Source organism: Pelodiscus sinensis, chromosome 2, assembly GCF_049634645.1.
Source record: "Pelodiscus sinensis isolate JC-2024 chromosome 2, ASM4963464v1, whole genome shotgun sequence".
NCBI lineage: Eukaryota > Metazoa > Chordata > Testudines > Trionychidae > Pelodiscus > Pelodiscus sinensis.
In genome coordinates, this window is record NC_134712.1 from 184848643 (window position 1) to 184866600 (window position 17958).

At 40.8% G+C, this 17958-nt stretch overlaps 1 long non-coding RNA gene across 3 annotated transcripts in view; it reads right to left on the minus strand.

Annotated features, from left to right (window-relative positions):
- Positions 1–17958, minus strand: part of LOC142827298 (uncharacterized) — a 205472-nt gene that overhangs the window by 73140 nt on the left and 114374 nt on the right. For all 3 annotated transcript variants that reach the window (XR_012901952.1, XR_012901953.1, XR_012901954.1), the window contains exon 2: positions 14545–14670. This is a non-coding gene — a long non-coding RNA (uncharacterized LOC142827298). The remainder of the gene's footprint in view (positions 1–14544; positions 14671–17958) is intronic.

Sequence of the window (17958 nt, forward strand, 5' to 3'; positions counted from 1 at the left end):
AGTGCTGACATTATTTAGGCTGTGTACCAGCTCATTTTGATCCCTGTATACCAAAACAGATCATGAGATTAACAAGTCACTTATGGGTCACAACTATGGGTCTGTGAAAAACCCTCAGCAGCAAAGAGTTGTGGTTAATTGTGAAGTGGAAAAACAGATCACACAAGGGGGAAAAACTGCAAAACAAGCCCAACAGGAACCAAAAGCCATCACCATATACAAAACCATCCTTTGTGGTTGAGTAACTATCTTTCCTCAACCCTCCGCCCCCAAAAACCGCCCAAACAAACAAACAAAAACCCAAAACAAATAAACAAACAAAAATACACTACAGTGCTTTTTCAAGCCAGTAATCCAATGTTGGAAAAGCAAACACCTGTGGGAAATAAGAACATTTTAGGGGTTGGAGGGGATTATTTGCAAAATGAAAGCTGAGAATTGTATATAGCCTTAGAACCAACCTGATCCAAAGCTCATTGAAGGGATTTTCCATTGACTTCGATAAGCTTTGGATCAATCACCATTGTTCGCTCTTAACCTGCCTTGACTCCAAGCATCCCAAAGCTATTCCTAATCTACCTTCCCAGCCATTACACTGTGGGGCACTTCTAAAGTGCCTCTGACCTAAAAGGAGATTTTTAAAAGTCCCCCCCTGAGTTTAGGCTCCTGTGTTTACCACCTACTCCCACATTTGAGTAATGCTGTGGAATAGGTAAATTACCTTTGTGCAGAGGACCAGCAAAAGTTTTCAATGCTATCCATGCTTTTCGCTGGCCCTCTGCATAGGGAAGACCTTCAACCCCCCTTCCCCTCCCTGAGCATTGCTATTGAAATTAATGCCATGCAGGTTCAATGCCACCTGACATTTCTGTTGAAATTTTTTAGCTAGATTTCCAAGTTAACCTGGCAGTTGATTTGTGCTGGCAGACTGGTCTCAAGCAACCAGCGCAGAGAATAGGATCTGGCTCAATGTGTCTTCCATGAGTTTTGATTCTTTATTTAATATAATATTATCTTCAGGTTTTTTACTGACTAAAAGAAAAACATCCTTTACTAAACTGCTTCCTGCTTACCATAAGAAAATTCAGCTGCCTCTCCTGATGTCTATTCATATAAAACCAGATGAGATGTTTAAAGTTACCCAAGGGATTTGGATGCTCTATTCCATTAAAATGAATGGGAATTGGATGCCCCAAACATCTTGACCCATATGTCCAGTGCAACCCTCCTATAATGAAACCTTTCTTTCAGGGACCTTCATGAGAAGCAGAAATTCAATATAGGCTGCCTTGCAACTTGTACATTATGATACTCTGAAAGTTTGGAAAAAGTTACTCCATTATACTACAATAGAAACAGAGTTTCACTGTATACAAGCACAATAAAAGCAGGTTTCACTATACATAATTATTTATGACTCTTGCCTCCATATCTGAGATCAGTCCATTCTTCTGTTGCTGAATCTGTGCTTTGTCTCTGTGTTGAAGAAAGTGTCAATTGTATGGAATGTGTTTGATTTGGTGGATAGTTGGCCAGTTATTCAGTCTGACATTAATTGCTTCTCAGAGATCTCATTCAGAGAACTGAGCATAAAATGGAGTGTTTTATTACATTAAAAAAAATCACATCTGAATTTCTTTGACATGGCATTCATCTGTTTTGCAGACAATCATCTTTTATCTCCGAGATGTAAAAACTGGCCATGGAATCCCATGATATAAGGATATCATTGTTTCCTTGCAGCCGGCAACCAAAACTGGACATGGTTTCATTTGAAAAAAAGATTTTACAACTCATGTTTGAACAATACATAACTTTGAAAAGAACATTCTATTTTTAATGGAGGCTGGTCATTTAGGTTTTTTTATTTTTTTTAAATAATTCTTTTGTACCAATCAGAGCAAGTGCATGTGCACATCAGATAAGATTCATCCAGGTTAGCACAAGGCAGTGTAATTCCCTGTAGGGGGATTTGTCCTAAAAAAGTCAGGCAGGGTTGCTGTCTTTTGCCTTCCATCAGTTACTGATAGGAGTGGAGTAAAACAGCTGTAACATTCTACTTTTACTAGATTAAATTCTGTCCAATGGCTTTCACTGAAGACAATGGTAACTGGGTATATGCAATCAAGAGCAGCCAAGATTCAAGGGATCAAGGATGAAGATCTTGAATATAACTCTAACCTTTAAGGTTCTCAGTGGCCTGGATCCACGGTATCTAAAAGATTGCTTGAATCTCTGAGCTGATGATTCTAGTCAGTAGATCTACTCTTAATGACCTGTGGAGCTGTCCACCACAAGTCCCACAGGAATAACTAACCATTGTGAAACTCACCACCTTCTGGTACAAGTACAAAGGACCCTTTCAAGCATATCTCTCCTTCACACCAAAAACAATTCTTTTTTTTAGCACATTAAGGGTATGTCTAGTCTGCATCCCTCTGTCAGCAGAGGGATGCAGATTAGGCAGGTCGACATTGCAAATTAGGCAGGGATTTAAATATCTTGCACCTAATTTGCATAAAAATGGCCACCGTGTTTTGCCAACTCAGCACTTGGTCGGCAAAAAAGCAGCAGTGTAGAGGGGGAATCTGTTGAGAAAGAAAGCCTTTTTCCACAGATCCTGTAAACCTCCTTGCAGAAGGACTCATCTGCAATGTTGACCTGCCTAATCTGCATCCCTCTGCCAACAAAGGGATGTAGTCTAGACATACCATAATAGCTGTCCTGTGTCTGACCAGACAGAAATATTAACTATAAAGTCATGAATCAGACATTACTACACAGCTGTGTGGAGTATGTGTAAAATAATTAATCCTTAAAATGTTAAAATTCAGAAAATTTCCCTAACTTGTACTAAATGTGCAGCACCCTGGTGGTATGATAATCACACACTACTATTTCAAGAAGGCAACATCCTAATCTCTCATAGGAGGTTCCAGTGAGAGCTGTTTCTAGCTGATAAATGGTGTCTTGTGTGGCATTCAAGAAAATAAGTACACTTGCTTATAAATGTCATACTTTTTTTTCTACTACATAGCACTGATGGGAAGTTTAAGTTGGGGGACATGTGCTTCTGTCATTGTAATATAATACCAGTTTATGAGTTAGTACATTATGTCCTCAGCTACTTCCTCATGTCTTTTGTGCCACTCTTGTGTTCTTTCCTTATGCAGTTTCCTTCACTCTTTTGTACAGTCATTTCTCCTTTCCAAAAAAAACCCAAAAAAACAAAAAAAACTGAGCTTTTCCCATAAGTGGACACACAGATCAGTAGCACATTTGATCCTCTCTGAGTAGTTCCTCTCAGTACTGGGGTGTTCTATACATCACTTCCTTTCCCAGCACTCACACATTTCAAAGCAGCAGTATATATTTTAGCCCCTGGGATGCTATGGTATATTTACAAATGATAGGTAGGTAGAATACTAACCACTAAGCTTTTCTAAGATGAGTAGCATCTAAGGCTCACTCTTTGGGCCAGATACTCAGCCGGGATACAGCACCTTCCCTTTATTGAATATCAGTTTACACAGTTGAGCAACTGAACTTTGGGGTTTGGACAAGTCACAAGGCTTCTTGCTGCTTGTCTGGAAAAATGAACAAACTAAGGGCCAACACTAAAAGACCAGGCCTTGAATCTGGGTTGAGCTTTTTTAGATGAAAATAAAAAGCTCATTGGTAGATCTGCTATATTTTGTTTTACAACTATGTGAGGAATAACCATTAAGCAGATGTTATTGATATTGAGTAAGACTATTCACTGAAATTAGATACTCAGGCCATATGGACAAACCGTTAGCACAGTGAAGACGGTCATGCAAGTACTGTGGGCTTGAAGTTTTTGGCACATATGATTGGACTGGAAATGTGCCAAACAGATTCAGACCAAAGCAGGGATCCAGAATACCTGAGTTTTGTGCTTAAACTCATGCTTGCTTCCATCATCAGTGTGACACTGCACCCCATATTCATCATAGTAATATTATGATGATAGGATTATGGCGTAATTATGATGGACTTTGCACAAGGCATGCAAGGTATCATTGGAAAAGTTATGATTTCACTAATATGATTATCCAATGTGTATGTATATCATTTTTAACCGAACCTATGAATATTGACTATGTATCTGTATGTCAAAAGTAGCTACACCTAGAGAATCCTCACTAGACAAGATGCTTTCAGTCTAGATAGCTGGTTGGGAACGGCCTATCCAGAGTAATGCTCCATTAATGAAAACAATAGGCCTTAGGAGAAGCTTATGTTCCACCTGGTGAGACTTCCTGAGAACATCGCAGACAGCCTGTAAGCCAATAGCTACTATGGCTCTACAAGGACATGTGAGCAGGGCACATGATTCTCGACTCCATCTCAGGCTGTCAGTATTTTCCCATAAACTGGTCTGGAAACTAAGTTTTGAAACAAAGGGCTCCTACCATATGCTAAAGCTGCATATGGCAGGAAGTGACATCATTTGGGGTTCTTCACTCTCTACACAGACACTCCCAGAAACACTGAAGAACAAAGACTAAACTGGGAGAAATACTGGATTCGGGCCAAAGGGATTTCTGTCCTGTGTGTGAAAGACCTAGAGCTTCCAAGCTGTGAAGCAAATACTGCTTGCTCATTAAGAATCTGCAGCCTGCTTGAATCATCTTTCAGGGTGAGAATCTGATAATTCATATCCAATCTCTCACTATATTAAGTTTAGTTTGCATTTGGTTTATTTATCAGGTAATCTGCGTTGATCCATTTGCTATCATTTATAATCACCTAACTCTATCTTTTGTAGTTGTTAAAAGTTTGTGCTTTATCTAAACCGGTGAGTTGGATTGAAGTGTGTGGGGATCATAGATCAAGGAGAAAAGGCTGTTGCATTTTCCTCTCCTCACTTTGGGGGGGGGGGGGGGGGCAGGTGAACTCTATGGGCTTATGCCACACAGTGGTCTGTGCCACACAAGAAGGCATCATTTTGGGCTTACACTCCAGAGGGGAGGATGCATACCACGGAGCTGGCAGTTGGCTTTGCTGTAGCTTTTCTAGTGTTGGCTCAGGCAGAGAACCTGCATGTAACTGCAGTTGAGTGAGAGAGGGATTGAGGGTCTGAGGGCTCAGTGGTACCCCAGTCTCAGATCTTAGGTCAGCTGCCTCAAGCTCTCAGTCTGTGGGACTAAACATAGCAGTGTAGATGCTCAGATTCAAGATGGAATCTGGGCTCTGAGATCTACCCCCATCGCAAGGTCCCAAAGCCCAAACATCTACATTGCAATTGTATAGCTCCTCAGCTCAAGCCCTGAGACTCTTAGGCAGCTTACCAGGGTCATCCACCAGCATCTTTTACTGCAGTATAGACATACCACCCACTATGACACTGAACATCAGTAAAAAAGTTGTGGTAACTTTAACTTGAAGGGTTGCTGTATTGTCTCAAGGCACTTTGCAAAAGATGTGAGACAGTCCCCCACTGCTTATGTCATAAGCCCTGCATCTGATGTATTGGGCATATTAGACAGCAGTGAATTGGTTACCAAACAGACTTCGATTCCAAACAAGTGACTGCAAGCAAAAGAAAAACAACCTAGTCTTTTAGATTCATTTAAATGGATTTGATACCTCCACATATGAAGCTTAAGATACAATTAGCAATAGCAACCCACACTCAGTGTGGCACAGGAAGTTAATGATAGAAATGTAGCCGTGTTAGTCTGGGGTAGTTGAAGCAAAATGCAGGACAATGTAGCACTTTAAAGACTAACAAGATGGTTTATTAGATGATGAGCTTTCGTGGGCCAGACCCACTTGATGATATGTCAAATGAGCACTAGAGACTTGGTTTGCAGTTCCCTCCTAAAGCTGTCAAGGTTCTCAGTTCACAGAATGTTCATTCTCTTCTAACAGAGAACAGCAACAAGTAGAACAGTCAACACCTTCTATTCCAAGAGACACAGAATGTTGCTCCATCTACAAAGTATTAACTGTGCATATACAGGAGAAAGACCATTAAAATGATACAGAGGACTTGAAAGAGATGGAACTCTAAAAAGAGCTTGCCCTTCCTACCCTATCTGAAAAATGAAGCCAACATATGGTGATAAAGGGTAGGAATATTTCTAGAACATGAGAAAAGCCACAGCAGAGACACGCGACTCAAATGTTAAACCAGAGTTCAACACAGTTTGGTTTAAAGCTTGTAATCGCTGATGGAAATTGAATGTGAGCACCGCCCAAATTCAGAGTCAAAACTGTGCAGCCATATTTATAGTTATATATAAAAAGCCAGAGAATTTCTGGCTCACTCTCTTTTGTGCTTTGAATATGAAATTTCTGGCATTTTGCCTGAAAATTTTGTAGTAGCAGAAACAAGGTTTTGCATTTGAAGCCTTTTATTTTCAACCACAAATCCTCATTATCCCTCAATCTACCCAAAAACATGAGACCTTGCTATAAATATGGGCCTAAAGATTAATAAAAAAAATCTGACATGGGCAGAATTATATTTCACAGATTGGTGCTCTGTCATGTAAATAGATTATTTTTCCCATATTGTTAAGTCCCCAATTAACAATTTTGGGGACTTAACAATATTGTTCTCTATTTTTGCATACGGTTTGTTCCATAGAGTTGTCTTTTCTTAGGTGACCAGAGAGCAAAGTCTGAAAAACTGGGACAGGGGCTGGTGGTTAATAGGAGCCTATGTAAGAAAAAGCCCCAACAAATGGGACTGTCCCTATACAGACTGTCCCTATCTGGTCACTGTATCCTTTTCCCACCTCACTGACATTCATCTCTTTTAAATGAAAAAAAAATCTTAAATGTCAGTGTTTGCACACAGTAAAAATAGAGCTTGCTCAAATATACTATGAAGTTCAGATTTATCAGTCACATTTGCCTCAAATAGTCTCACCTACGTCACCCAGCAGCAACTTTCTGTACACATGCACATCACTTAGTTCAGTGGCCTTTTTTAGTCTTACAGCACAACCAGAAAGCCACTCAATTCCTCCCACAAACATATCAGACTCTATTCAATACAAAGCTTCACATTTTGTAACCAGATATCTATGCTCCATTCTCCAGACTCCTCAGTAGAATGAGTGATTAGGCATGTAAGAGCATAAAAAATATGTGCCACAGATGGGTAGGAAAGGGGTCCCTTTATTTCCAACTCTTTTTGGCAGGGGCCTTGGATAGCCCTGTGTCACCATGCCTCAGTTGCTCAAAGCTGAGACTACCAGATGTAGGACAAACTGCTGAAATATAGGGAAGATTCATCCCTAAACTGATGGCTAGTCTTCCATAAAATATGCCAAGCCAGTAACAAAAAATAAATGTCTGTCTTATCACATTGGCTAACAAGTAGTCAGAAATGCAGCCTTTGGGTATTTCAGTCTGAGATTCAACTCCCAGGCACTAGACTTAATGAGGCATAATTATTTAAAACCATTTTCATCAACACAAAAATGTTCTTCTGGTTCCAGAGGACCAGATACCTACTCAGACCAATATATGGTTCAGAATTTACCCAGTAATCATCCTGTGGCCAATCGTTTTGTAGCTAATATCTAAAGGTTTACTTATAAGAGAAAGGGAAAAGGAGAGAGTTAAATGGTCAAAGAAAACAAATATTTACACTCATTGTAAAGTTCTTGTATCAGGTTTTGAAGCAGTGATGGAATAAACTGTTGGCTCATCATCTCTCTGGTAACAACCAAAAGATTGGAAGGTTCTCAGACCATTAATTGCTAGATTGAATGCTCCTTTTAGTGTAAATCTAGAGATCAGAGGAAAAAAAGGGGCAAAAAAAAATAGATGCCTCCAAGGTCTTTTATACTTTCTCCCATGTGGAGGAAAAAATGCTCAGTCTTAGTTTGTGGAAAAGTACAGGCATATGATAGAGTTCAGGGTCATGAGCAAGTCACATGTCCTTGCATGTTTTGCTGGCTCAGGAACAGCCATTATCCGTAATGTGGCTGAAGCATCCTTAGGGTTCATGGCGCAGAGATAAGCTTCTTCCATCCTCTGTTGTGCGTGCTAAATGTTCTCTAAGGGCGTGTCTATGCAGCACCCTTACCTTGAAATAAGCTACGTCATTTGCACTATGCAAATTTTGAGGTTATTTCAAAATAAAGTGATATTTTGAAATGTGCCTTAACCCTTGTGGAAAAAGGGTTACAGGGATGCTGGAATAGTGTGCCTGTTATTTTGAAATATATTTTGAAATAATGGGCACATTTAAAGATGCCGAATTGCTATTTTGGAATACTTCCGGTATCCCAAAATAGCCCCACAGTCTAGATGTAGCCTAATGGGCCATCAACTTGAATAGTCTGTTCACAATGTGCTGGTACCAATGGATGTAAAATACATACCTTGTGGCATATAGTCAATATTCATAACTTCAGACACAATTAGATACACATACAAAGAGGATAATCATGTTCAGCAAATCATAACTTTTCCATTGACATCTTGCATGACATTTGTTGTAAAAGATTTGTTACAGTTGTATAACATTCGTAGCAACAGTGATATACATGGTCATATTTTAATCATATAACATCACACCCTAACAAGACAAGGCTCAAAATTCTGGATTAAATTAAAAGAGGTGGAAACTGGAGCTGCATTTACATGTTACCACCTGAAATAAGAAAGCTGTTTCCTTATGTAGTTTTATGCAGATCAGGGCTCTTGAAGAAATACCATAGCCTATAAATTGAAACAATGCTCATTAAATTATCTAGGATGAATTAGGATAGGAAAATAGCCCAGATGTAAAATAATCTGGAAAAATTGGTGAACTAAACAGTTTTTATTTGATTTCTTAGTTAACATACCAACCCATTTCAGGGCTGTGGTTCAAATTTATCCCTGCTATAAGTGAATACACTTTTCCTGAAGTTAATGGAGATGCATCAGAGATGAACTTGGCCCTTTTTGTTTTGAGTATTAAAAAGGTCAATTTTTAGTGTAGGCAGGTGCAAGTTTTGGTAGCCACCAAAATCCGTTTCCATTTGCATGTTGTTGTTTTCACACATAGCAACATGTATTAGTATCCTATATGGCCAAATTGTGACATTTAGCCATAGTGAAGGGGTTGCACTGCACAAAGAACCCCCGGGGGAATTCTGGATGACTCCGTCAGAAATTTCTCCCAGGGAATATATGCTTGTGTGCTAGCTCTCCTGCTTCTGCACTGTGAGTGGCTGCATGCCACATCCCCTTTGGCACCCAGACAGCTAGGCTGGTAGGTACAGTCAGGTGGGAAGAAGATATCAGACCCACTTGCCCCTCATCCCTACCTTTCAGTTAGGTAGGGCCAGTCTGGGCGTTAGCAGTAGTAGCACCTGTCTTTGCCCACCCTTTGCACATGGGCTCAAGGCAAGAAGAAGGTACCAGACACTTTTTTCTATCATCTTGTGTGTTGACACAGGGCAGCCAACAACTGAGCCTATAGTATGCAGTATGGAAAATATAAAATATTACCCTTGTATTTGTCTACTTTCTTCCTCTCTCCTGGTCTTAAATGTGTCCTCCTCATTCTTTTCCTCTTTATTGACTGGTAGAGCAACATAAGGATTTGTCACAAAAGATCAAACATTCTGGCTATGTCTACACTACAGAGCTTTTTCGGAAAAATGACCGTTTTTCCAAAAAAACTTCACTTACATCCACACTGCAAATGCGTTCTTTCAAAAAAAAAAAATCAAAAGAACAGAGGGGTTTTTCCGACATTGGTAAACCTCTTTCTATGAGGAAGGAGACTTTTTCCCAAAAGAGCTCTTTCAGGAAAAGGCATGTGTGGACAGGGAAGAGGGAGTTCTTTTGAAAGAAGAGGAAGGAGGAAAAAGCACAGGTCCTCTGGTGGCCACCCCGTCCATAGTCAACACAGCTTAAATGCGAGATAACCTCCATTCAGTGTGGACACAATCTTTTGAAAAAGCAGATCGCTTTTTTCGATGTGCTTTGGCAGCGTAGATGCTCTCTTTCAGAAGAAGTTTTTTTGGAAGATCTCTTCCAGAAAATCTCTTTCTGAAAGAAGCCTGCAGTCTAGACGTAGTCTCAGTCTTGACCAGGTTGTTATTATCCACGCAGCAATAGCCATAGAAAATCACCAAGTAGGGCCAAAGTTAAGTTAAATGGGTGCGCAAGTATTTGTACAATTAGGTTCAATGGGAGTACGTCAAGTTACTGAGATACAGAAGCTTCAGAAGGGTAGCCATGTTAGTCTAACTGGAAAAGCTTAAAAAACAATGAATAGTTAAAGGAGAAGGAAACGGAAGGGGGAAAAAGGGAAAATAATAGTCAATTAGAGTGTCCATGCTACATGAAGCTGATAGAGAACGTACTAAGTGTTCTTAAGCACCCGTTGTTTGTTTTTTTATGTCATTAGGATGTGGAATATAGAGAGCAATCCACCCAATGTCTTTGTTCATATCTCTGTTGAAGGAATCAGACTTGTAAATGAAGCTGAGCTCTGAGGCCTCTGTGGAGTAGGCCTGTGAAATTGGCCTGAAACAATATGGTGACTTTGAGACCCATTAATGAGTGCCTGGGCAACTTAAACTATTCCCCAACAGCTTCCTGTGTGTTGCCTTTTCAGATATGTGATTTGTGTCCATTAATTCTTTCCCATAGAGACTGTCTAGTTTGCACATAAACATGGCAGAGGGGCATTGCTGGCATAGATCGCATTAGTGGATATACATTAAATGAGCTTCTGATGAGGTAGTTTATGTGGGTAAGTCCTGTGATGATATCGCTGGTATAGATGTGTGGACAGAGTTGGCACCGGGATTGATTGCAGGGGTGAGTTCCTGGATGAGTATGATGGTGTGCTGTGTGGTTACTGGAAAGTATTTGTTGGAGGTTCAGGGACTGTCTGGAGGCTACTTCAAGACAGGCCCAGAAAAGAAAACAACAGAACACCACTTGTCATCATCTACAGCCCCCAACTTAACCCCTTCCAATGCATTATCAACAATCTACAACCTATCCTGAAACATGATCCCTCACTCTCACAGGCTTTGGGGGACAGGCCTAACCTTGCCTACAGACCCATGAGGAGTCTTTACTTATATGTATCTCATGCCCGAAATCAGACTACTTGTGAGATTAAGGACTATTTGGCTGAGCAAAGCTTTCTGGACAGGGAGGGGGCATAGCTAAAAACATATTTTCCTTCTTATATAGGACCTGCTCCTGCTCCACTGAAAGCACTGACAGCTTTGTCTTTGATTTCATTGGGAATAAGAGCAGACTCATAATGAACGGTATGTTTTTCAACAATAGGTTTACCAGCACAGTGACACACTCCATCCAGTCTACTAAAATGGATCCTGCATCTTAGTTCCCTACTATACACCAAGCTTCATAGGGGTGATACCTGCACCCACACGGAGCGCTATGCAGGGTGTGATTTTAGGTATGATGAGCTGCCTACATAACCACGGCAGCATGTAGCTGCTCCTTGGTGCTGTTCGCTTCTGACTCTGCCTAGGCTCACAAAACTTTGCCAAGACTTAATTAGACAGGATGGGTTTCTTCAAATTTCAGAGGAAAAAGGAACATGCTACAAAGTTGCTTCTCCTCTTCCCGGATGTGTCCAGTCTAGGTACAGTAGCTGAGGAGCAATCATGGTAGAAGTTAAGGACCAGATCGTCAGCTGGTGAAAATCAGCACATTTCCACTAAGGTCAATAAAGCAATGATTTACACCAGCGTAGGATCTGATCTTAATAATTTAATATTTGCACCCTGTGGAAATAACCAGAAGGAGAACACTGTCCGATGATCATAGCGCACATAATAGAAGAGTTGACAAAGAGAATCAGAGTGAACCAACAAAAGGAAGAACACATGGCTTGCCATTTTATCAGTGTTTATAAATTAACATGTAATAAAGAAGCATAGAGCATGACATGTAGGCAGTACATGGCAAGTGGCCTTAATGTAGCTAATGCTGTTTAGTGCACTTTTGCCAAAATACGAATGCAAAAATGTAGCTGGAATAATCAAGTTCAGAGCACTTTGTTGTTGCTGTTGTTTCTAAACCCTGTTGGAATTTGCCATTTTATGGCATTACAAAGTTTTTTTCAGGTCAACAAAATATGCAAAATCTGTGGCCATGAATATTTAACTAAGACAGACAAATGGGAAGCACAATCATTTTATTAATTAGAGGAAGTGCATCGCCTTTGCCCACTAAACTCCAGACCTGTCTGGTTACCAAGGGGCTTTTGTTTCTTGGGAACTACATTTGTTTCCCACTGGCAATCCTGCAATCAGGGCTGCCTAAGGGTTGCATTGAATCACATGGCAGCCCTGTACTTTTCCTGTCCCAGCCAGTGCAATTCACTTTGGCTACATCTACACTGCAAAGTTATATTGGAATAAGCTATTCTAGAATAATTATTCCATACTAGCTTATTTCAAAATAGCATGTCTACACTGCAGGAAAGCCTCAAAATTAGTCCAAGGCAGGCTTCCCTAATGTAGATGTGCTATCTTGATTTCGAGCCCCAAGAGGAATAACTTAGAATGGCCCTAGTGAGGGGCTATTTCGAAATAGCAGAGGTGGAGCATCTATACACGCCTTATTTCAAAATAGCTATTTTGGAATAGGTGTTATTCTTTGTAGAATGAGATTTACACAAGTCGGAATAAGCTGTCCGTTGTTTTGAAATAATAGAATTGCTGTGTAGACGCTCACATAGTTATTTTGGAATAATGGCTGTTATTCCAAAATAACTTTGCTGTGTAGATACACCCTTTGAGAGCAATACAAAGTCCACGTAGACCCTGTAGTGTGGAGACTGTTCTGGGGATCTTTCACGACTGCAGCCGCCCTATGGTGGATTGCTGTGGGGGCTCTCTAACCATGGCTATGAGTGAGATATGTGACTCTCCTGCTTGAGTACCCACACCCTTGTGCTAGCGCGCATCTAGCTAGCATGAGTATAAATAGTAGAATAGCCACGGTAGCACAGTTAGGGGCATTGTAAGCACAGTTGAGCCATAGCAAGTTCATACCCACCAGTTTCAGTCTCTGTAGGTCTACGCTGAAGTTAAAAACACTTGGCTGGCTTATGCCAGCTGACCTGGGCTCAGGCTAAGGGTCTGTTTAACGGCAATGCGGACATTCTGGCTTGAGCTGGAGCCTGGGCCCTGGAACCCCATGAGAAAGGAAAGTCCTGGATCTTGACCACTAGCCTGAGCCCAAATGTCCACACCACAATTAAACAGACACTGGTGTCTGTCTGAAGTACAGTCACACTCTCTGAGAGCTAGCAAAAATTTTCGTACCCACATAGAGACATGGGGGGTGCTGCAGCATCTCCTCGCTTGAAGTGATTGTCATTATATACAGGATTTATAGTTTGATTCCATGGTTCACAGCACCCCCACTATAAAAATTGTTCCATCGCCTTCTGTGTACACAAGCAGGAGAAAATCACACCCCTGTCTCATACAGTAGATATAGCCTTCATGTGCCAGAAAACCTGGCGCAGATCCCACGGTGGAGCTAACTCAAGAGATTTAATAGACAATTACTCTAAAAGCACCTGCTTGGTAATATTATATTCACCTGAAGGGGCCAATATATATATAAAACAAACATTTATCTTTTTATTGCTTGGGAATCAGGGATCTTCAATAAAATGAGCCATGACAAAGCCGTTCAGAATTTACAGGAACTGGTAAGAGGCGGGCTGAAGCATGTAATGTGGTAGATATTTTCCCATCCCCATTTCTGAATCTGTACATGCAAGAACAACATAACTCCTACAACAGCTGAACCAAAAAGAAGTCTTCTTTATTGTGTACCTCGAAACCTGCAGACCACGTAATCCCCTCTATTTGCCAGCTCCACTCTCGGTTGTGAAGTGTGTTTAGGACACACAATAAATCCAGCCTTGAACGGAAGACTCTGAGTCAGCTCAGAGGGTACGTCTAAACTACATGCCTCCGTCAACGGAGGCATGTAGATTAGCCAGATCGGCAGAGGGAAATGAAGCCACGATTAAAATAATCGCGGCTTCATTTAAATTTAAATGGCTGCCCCGCTCTGCCGATCAGCTGTTTGTCGGCAGATCGGGGCAGTCTGGACACGACGCGCCGACAAAGAAGCCTTTCTTGATCGGCACAGGTAAACCTGGTTTCACGAGGCATACCTGTGCCGATCAAGAAAGGCTTCTTTGTCGACGCGGCGCGTCCAGACTGCCCCGATATGCTGACAAACAGCTGATCGGCAGAGCGGGGCAGCCATTTAAATTTAAACGAAGCCGCGATTATTTTAATCGCGGCTTCATTTCCCTCTGCCGATCTGGCTAATCTACATGCCTCCGTCGACGGAGGCATGTAGTCTAGACACACCCAGAGTGCCTGGTAACTGGGATAAGAAAATGCAATAGACACATTGAATCCAAGCCTATTTCCTTGTAATTTGATTCACCAGTGAGAACTAGATAGATTTTACAGATTGGTAAGCAGAAATGATCATTTGCTCCACTGTGGAAAAAGCTGAAAGCTAAAATCTGCTCACCAGTGTAATCATAATGGGGGCCACTGTGGACAGTGCTGGGTGTGCCAGAGCAGGAAACAGCAGTTATCTTGTGGCATGGCACACTGAGGTCCTCTCAGAGCCAGGAAATGCCGTCACAACCTGTAGCTGATAAAATAAACAAGCCCAGAGGGGGTTATGAAAATACACGGAGAGCATTTGTTAGCACAGCACAAAAGAGCTGAAAACAGCATAAAGTGTATTTTGTTTAAGTCCTTAGCCCTTCCCTTCCTGCATTCATCCATGTTAGTGACACTTCTGGCAGATTCTCACACTCTCAATCCAAGTAATTCTTTTTCTTTTCTTTATGAATTGTAAAAGAAACTTGCAAGTATAAAAAATCCATAACATGAAAAAAAGAAGAGAAAAAAGGGTCCTTCCTTCTGTTCATGTTCTTTAGATTTGCTTAAATGTATGGCAGATGAAAGAGTTAAAACACAATGAAATACTGCTTGACATTAAGAGGCCAAATCCGTAAGCTTTTACTCAAACAAAATCACTGCAGCCAACTGAAATGTTGCCTCAAAAAATACAGACTGAAAATTAAGGAAGGGCTTTGAGGTCGAGTTCTTTTTGAGTCAGATACCTTCTGAGTAATTTGAAGTTTCTAAGAGCTCACAAAGAGGAAATGGATTCTAAACATTTCCCATTGCTAACTCAGGCATGAGGACTTCAGTTCTTTTCTTATAAATACTTTCTTATCGGGGAATTCTGCAACAAAAGTGTTGTAACAATCACAGTAATAAGAACTTGAGGTAACTGCAGCAACATGGCTGAGAAAATTAAAAATAATGTGCCTGGAATGGATGCTTCCTCTTACAAAAGACAGGACTATGCAGCACTTTAAAGACTAACAAGATGGTTTATTAGGTGATGAGCTTTCATGGGCCAGACCCACTTCCTCAGATCAAATTGTGGAAGAAAATTGGCATGACCATATATACCATAGGGATACAATCAAAGAAAGTGAACACCATATAAAATTGACAAATCAGATTTTAGAACAGAGGATGATTCTTACCAACAACCACAGGACATACCACACTAATACCAACCCTGGAACTTTCCTTTGCAACAAACCCCGTTGCCAGCTTTGTCCACATATTTACTCTGCTGACACCATCATTGGACCTAACCACGTCAGTTACAAAATCAAGAACACATATTCCTGTTCATCCAGAAATATAATTTATGCCATCATGTGCCAACAGTGTCCGTCTGCTATTTATATTGGACAAACTTCTCAGACACTTCGCCAAGGAATTAATGCCCACAAATCAGACATCAGACAGACAGTTTACAAAGAAAAAACAGTTTCTTGTCATTTCAACCAGACTGGGCATTGTCTCAACGACCTCACTATATGTATATTACTCCAAAGAGACTTTAACACCAGACTGCAAAGGGAAACCTCAGAACTGTCATTCTTGCTTAAATTTGTCACTTTACGAATGGGCCTTAACAGAGATGCTAACTACCTTACCCGTTACAAAGATAGCTTCCCCAATTATCACCCCAATATCATTATCTCATAGACACTAACCTCCCTCCTTTCCCCCGTCTCTGTTCTAAAATCTGATTTGTCAATTTTATATGGTGTTCACTTTTTTTGATTGTATCCCTCTGGTATATATGGTCATGCCAATTTTCTTCCACAATTTGATCTGAGGAAGTGGGTCTGGCCCACAAAATCTCATCACCTAATAAACCATCTTATTAGTCTTTAAAGTGCTACATAGTCCTGTTTTTTGTTTCATGCCTGAGAGGGACATCTGGCACCCTGAAGGCCACAAAGTATTCCTCTGTCATCAGTAGTAGGGAGAGTGAGAAGAGGGGCACCCCCCCCCAAAAGACAGTAAAAACAAGTGGAGTGGAGTGTGTTTCGGGGAAGGAGGCTGACAGGAGGTTAGGGCAAAGGATGTCAGTGTGAGGAACATTACTGTGGGTTTTCTCAGATGTATTGGTTTTCTAGAACCTTACCTCTAAGCCATAGGATTGTTGAGGTTAAATGTGATTAAATAGAACTTACCTACTTCTCATACAGGGACTATGGATTTAAGGTTAAATTAGTGTTACCCGCCATTTTCTTTACTGCTACAAATGGTCTTAAAAGTAACCAATTGGGTTGGACTAGTGGCAACTCATGTAGGTAAGCACAGTCCTCACAAATCTAACTTGGCAAGCTTTCCCATCCTTCATTGAAACTATAATACAATTTGCAGAGTATGAAGATACATGAAAGCAAACCACAATTAAGGCCGTTCTCCAATACTTTCACAAAACCCAAGTGAAGTGAGGTGCCATGTGTTCCCTCTGCATCCAATCAATCAGCACACCCTAGAAATTCTAGATGTACAAGCCCAGTCAGCAAAACTATCCTATTCCAGAAGACCATCTAGGTTACAACAATCTTGTGGTCGACTGAGAGGAAGAAGAGCCACTCATGCGGCCCACTCACTAGCTAAGGTTACCCATCGCTGCTATATGCTCTTTACCTACACCCAAATATTGTGGGCCAAATTTTACATTGATTTACATTCCATATGATTTTATGGACTCCAATGAGATCTCATGGGGTATATCTCAGCACACAATTTACCTCTATATCCCTTTATCAATGCATTCAATTCCTTCCCTTCCAGAATTTTTCCTCCCTCTCCCCCCACCTCTTCCATGTGATCAGAGCCAATTCAATGGAATAAGAACATTTACAACATCATAGAACTGGCCAGCTTTTGGTTCATAGTCATAGGAGACACAGTCAATCTGCTATCTTGGATTCAAGTACTGATTAGACAGCACAGAAAGCAAAACGTAAGTCCATCATTTTTCAGCCTGCAGCAGCAGTTCAGAATGGAAAGGTACTAATAATTCCCTCTGTGTTGCTATCACTCCAAAGAAGAATTTTCAGTGGATTACCCAGGATGTAAATGTCATATTTGGAAGCTTTGTTGAGGCTCCTGAGTTGGGGACTGCAAAATAAACTACTAGCAGTATTAGCTATGTGGCCACAAGTGTCTAGGATTTCACTTCTGCTTCAGAAGGTGTGATTAAAGGCTCGGATTAAAGTATCAGTGAATAGATTTATATTCATACTATCAGGCTGAATGGAAACTAATAAGATCGTTAGAAACAAGAAAAATGTAAGATGATTAAATCAGCTAGACTTTCTTTATGCTTTTGTCTTCTTCCAGCATGAGTTTCTTTGTGTGTTTGTTGCTGTTTTGAGGTTTTTTCTGAAGAGAGAAAAGTTTTGTTGTTTAGCAGTAAACCCCGACAAAATAATGCAAATGTAGGAGTTTGTAGGTATGCCTGGCTCAAACTCGGAACAGAGGGCAGGAATACAAATTAAAGAGCATCTCTGGGAAGTTACACACTTTACTATCTCACAGAGTT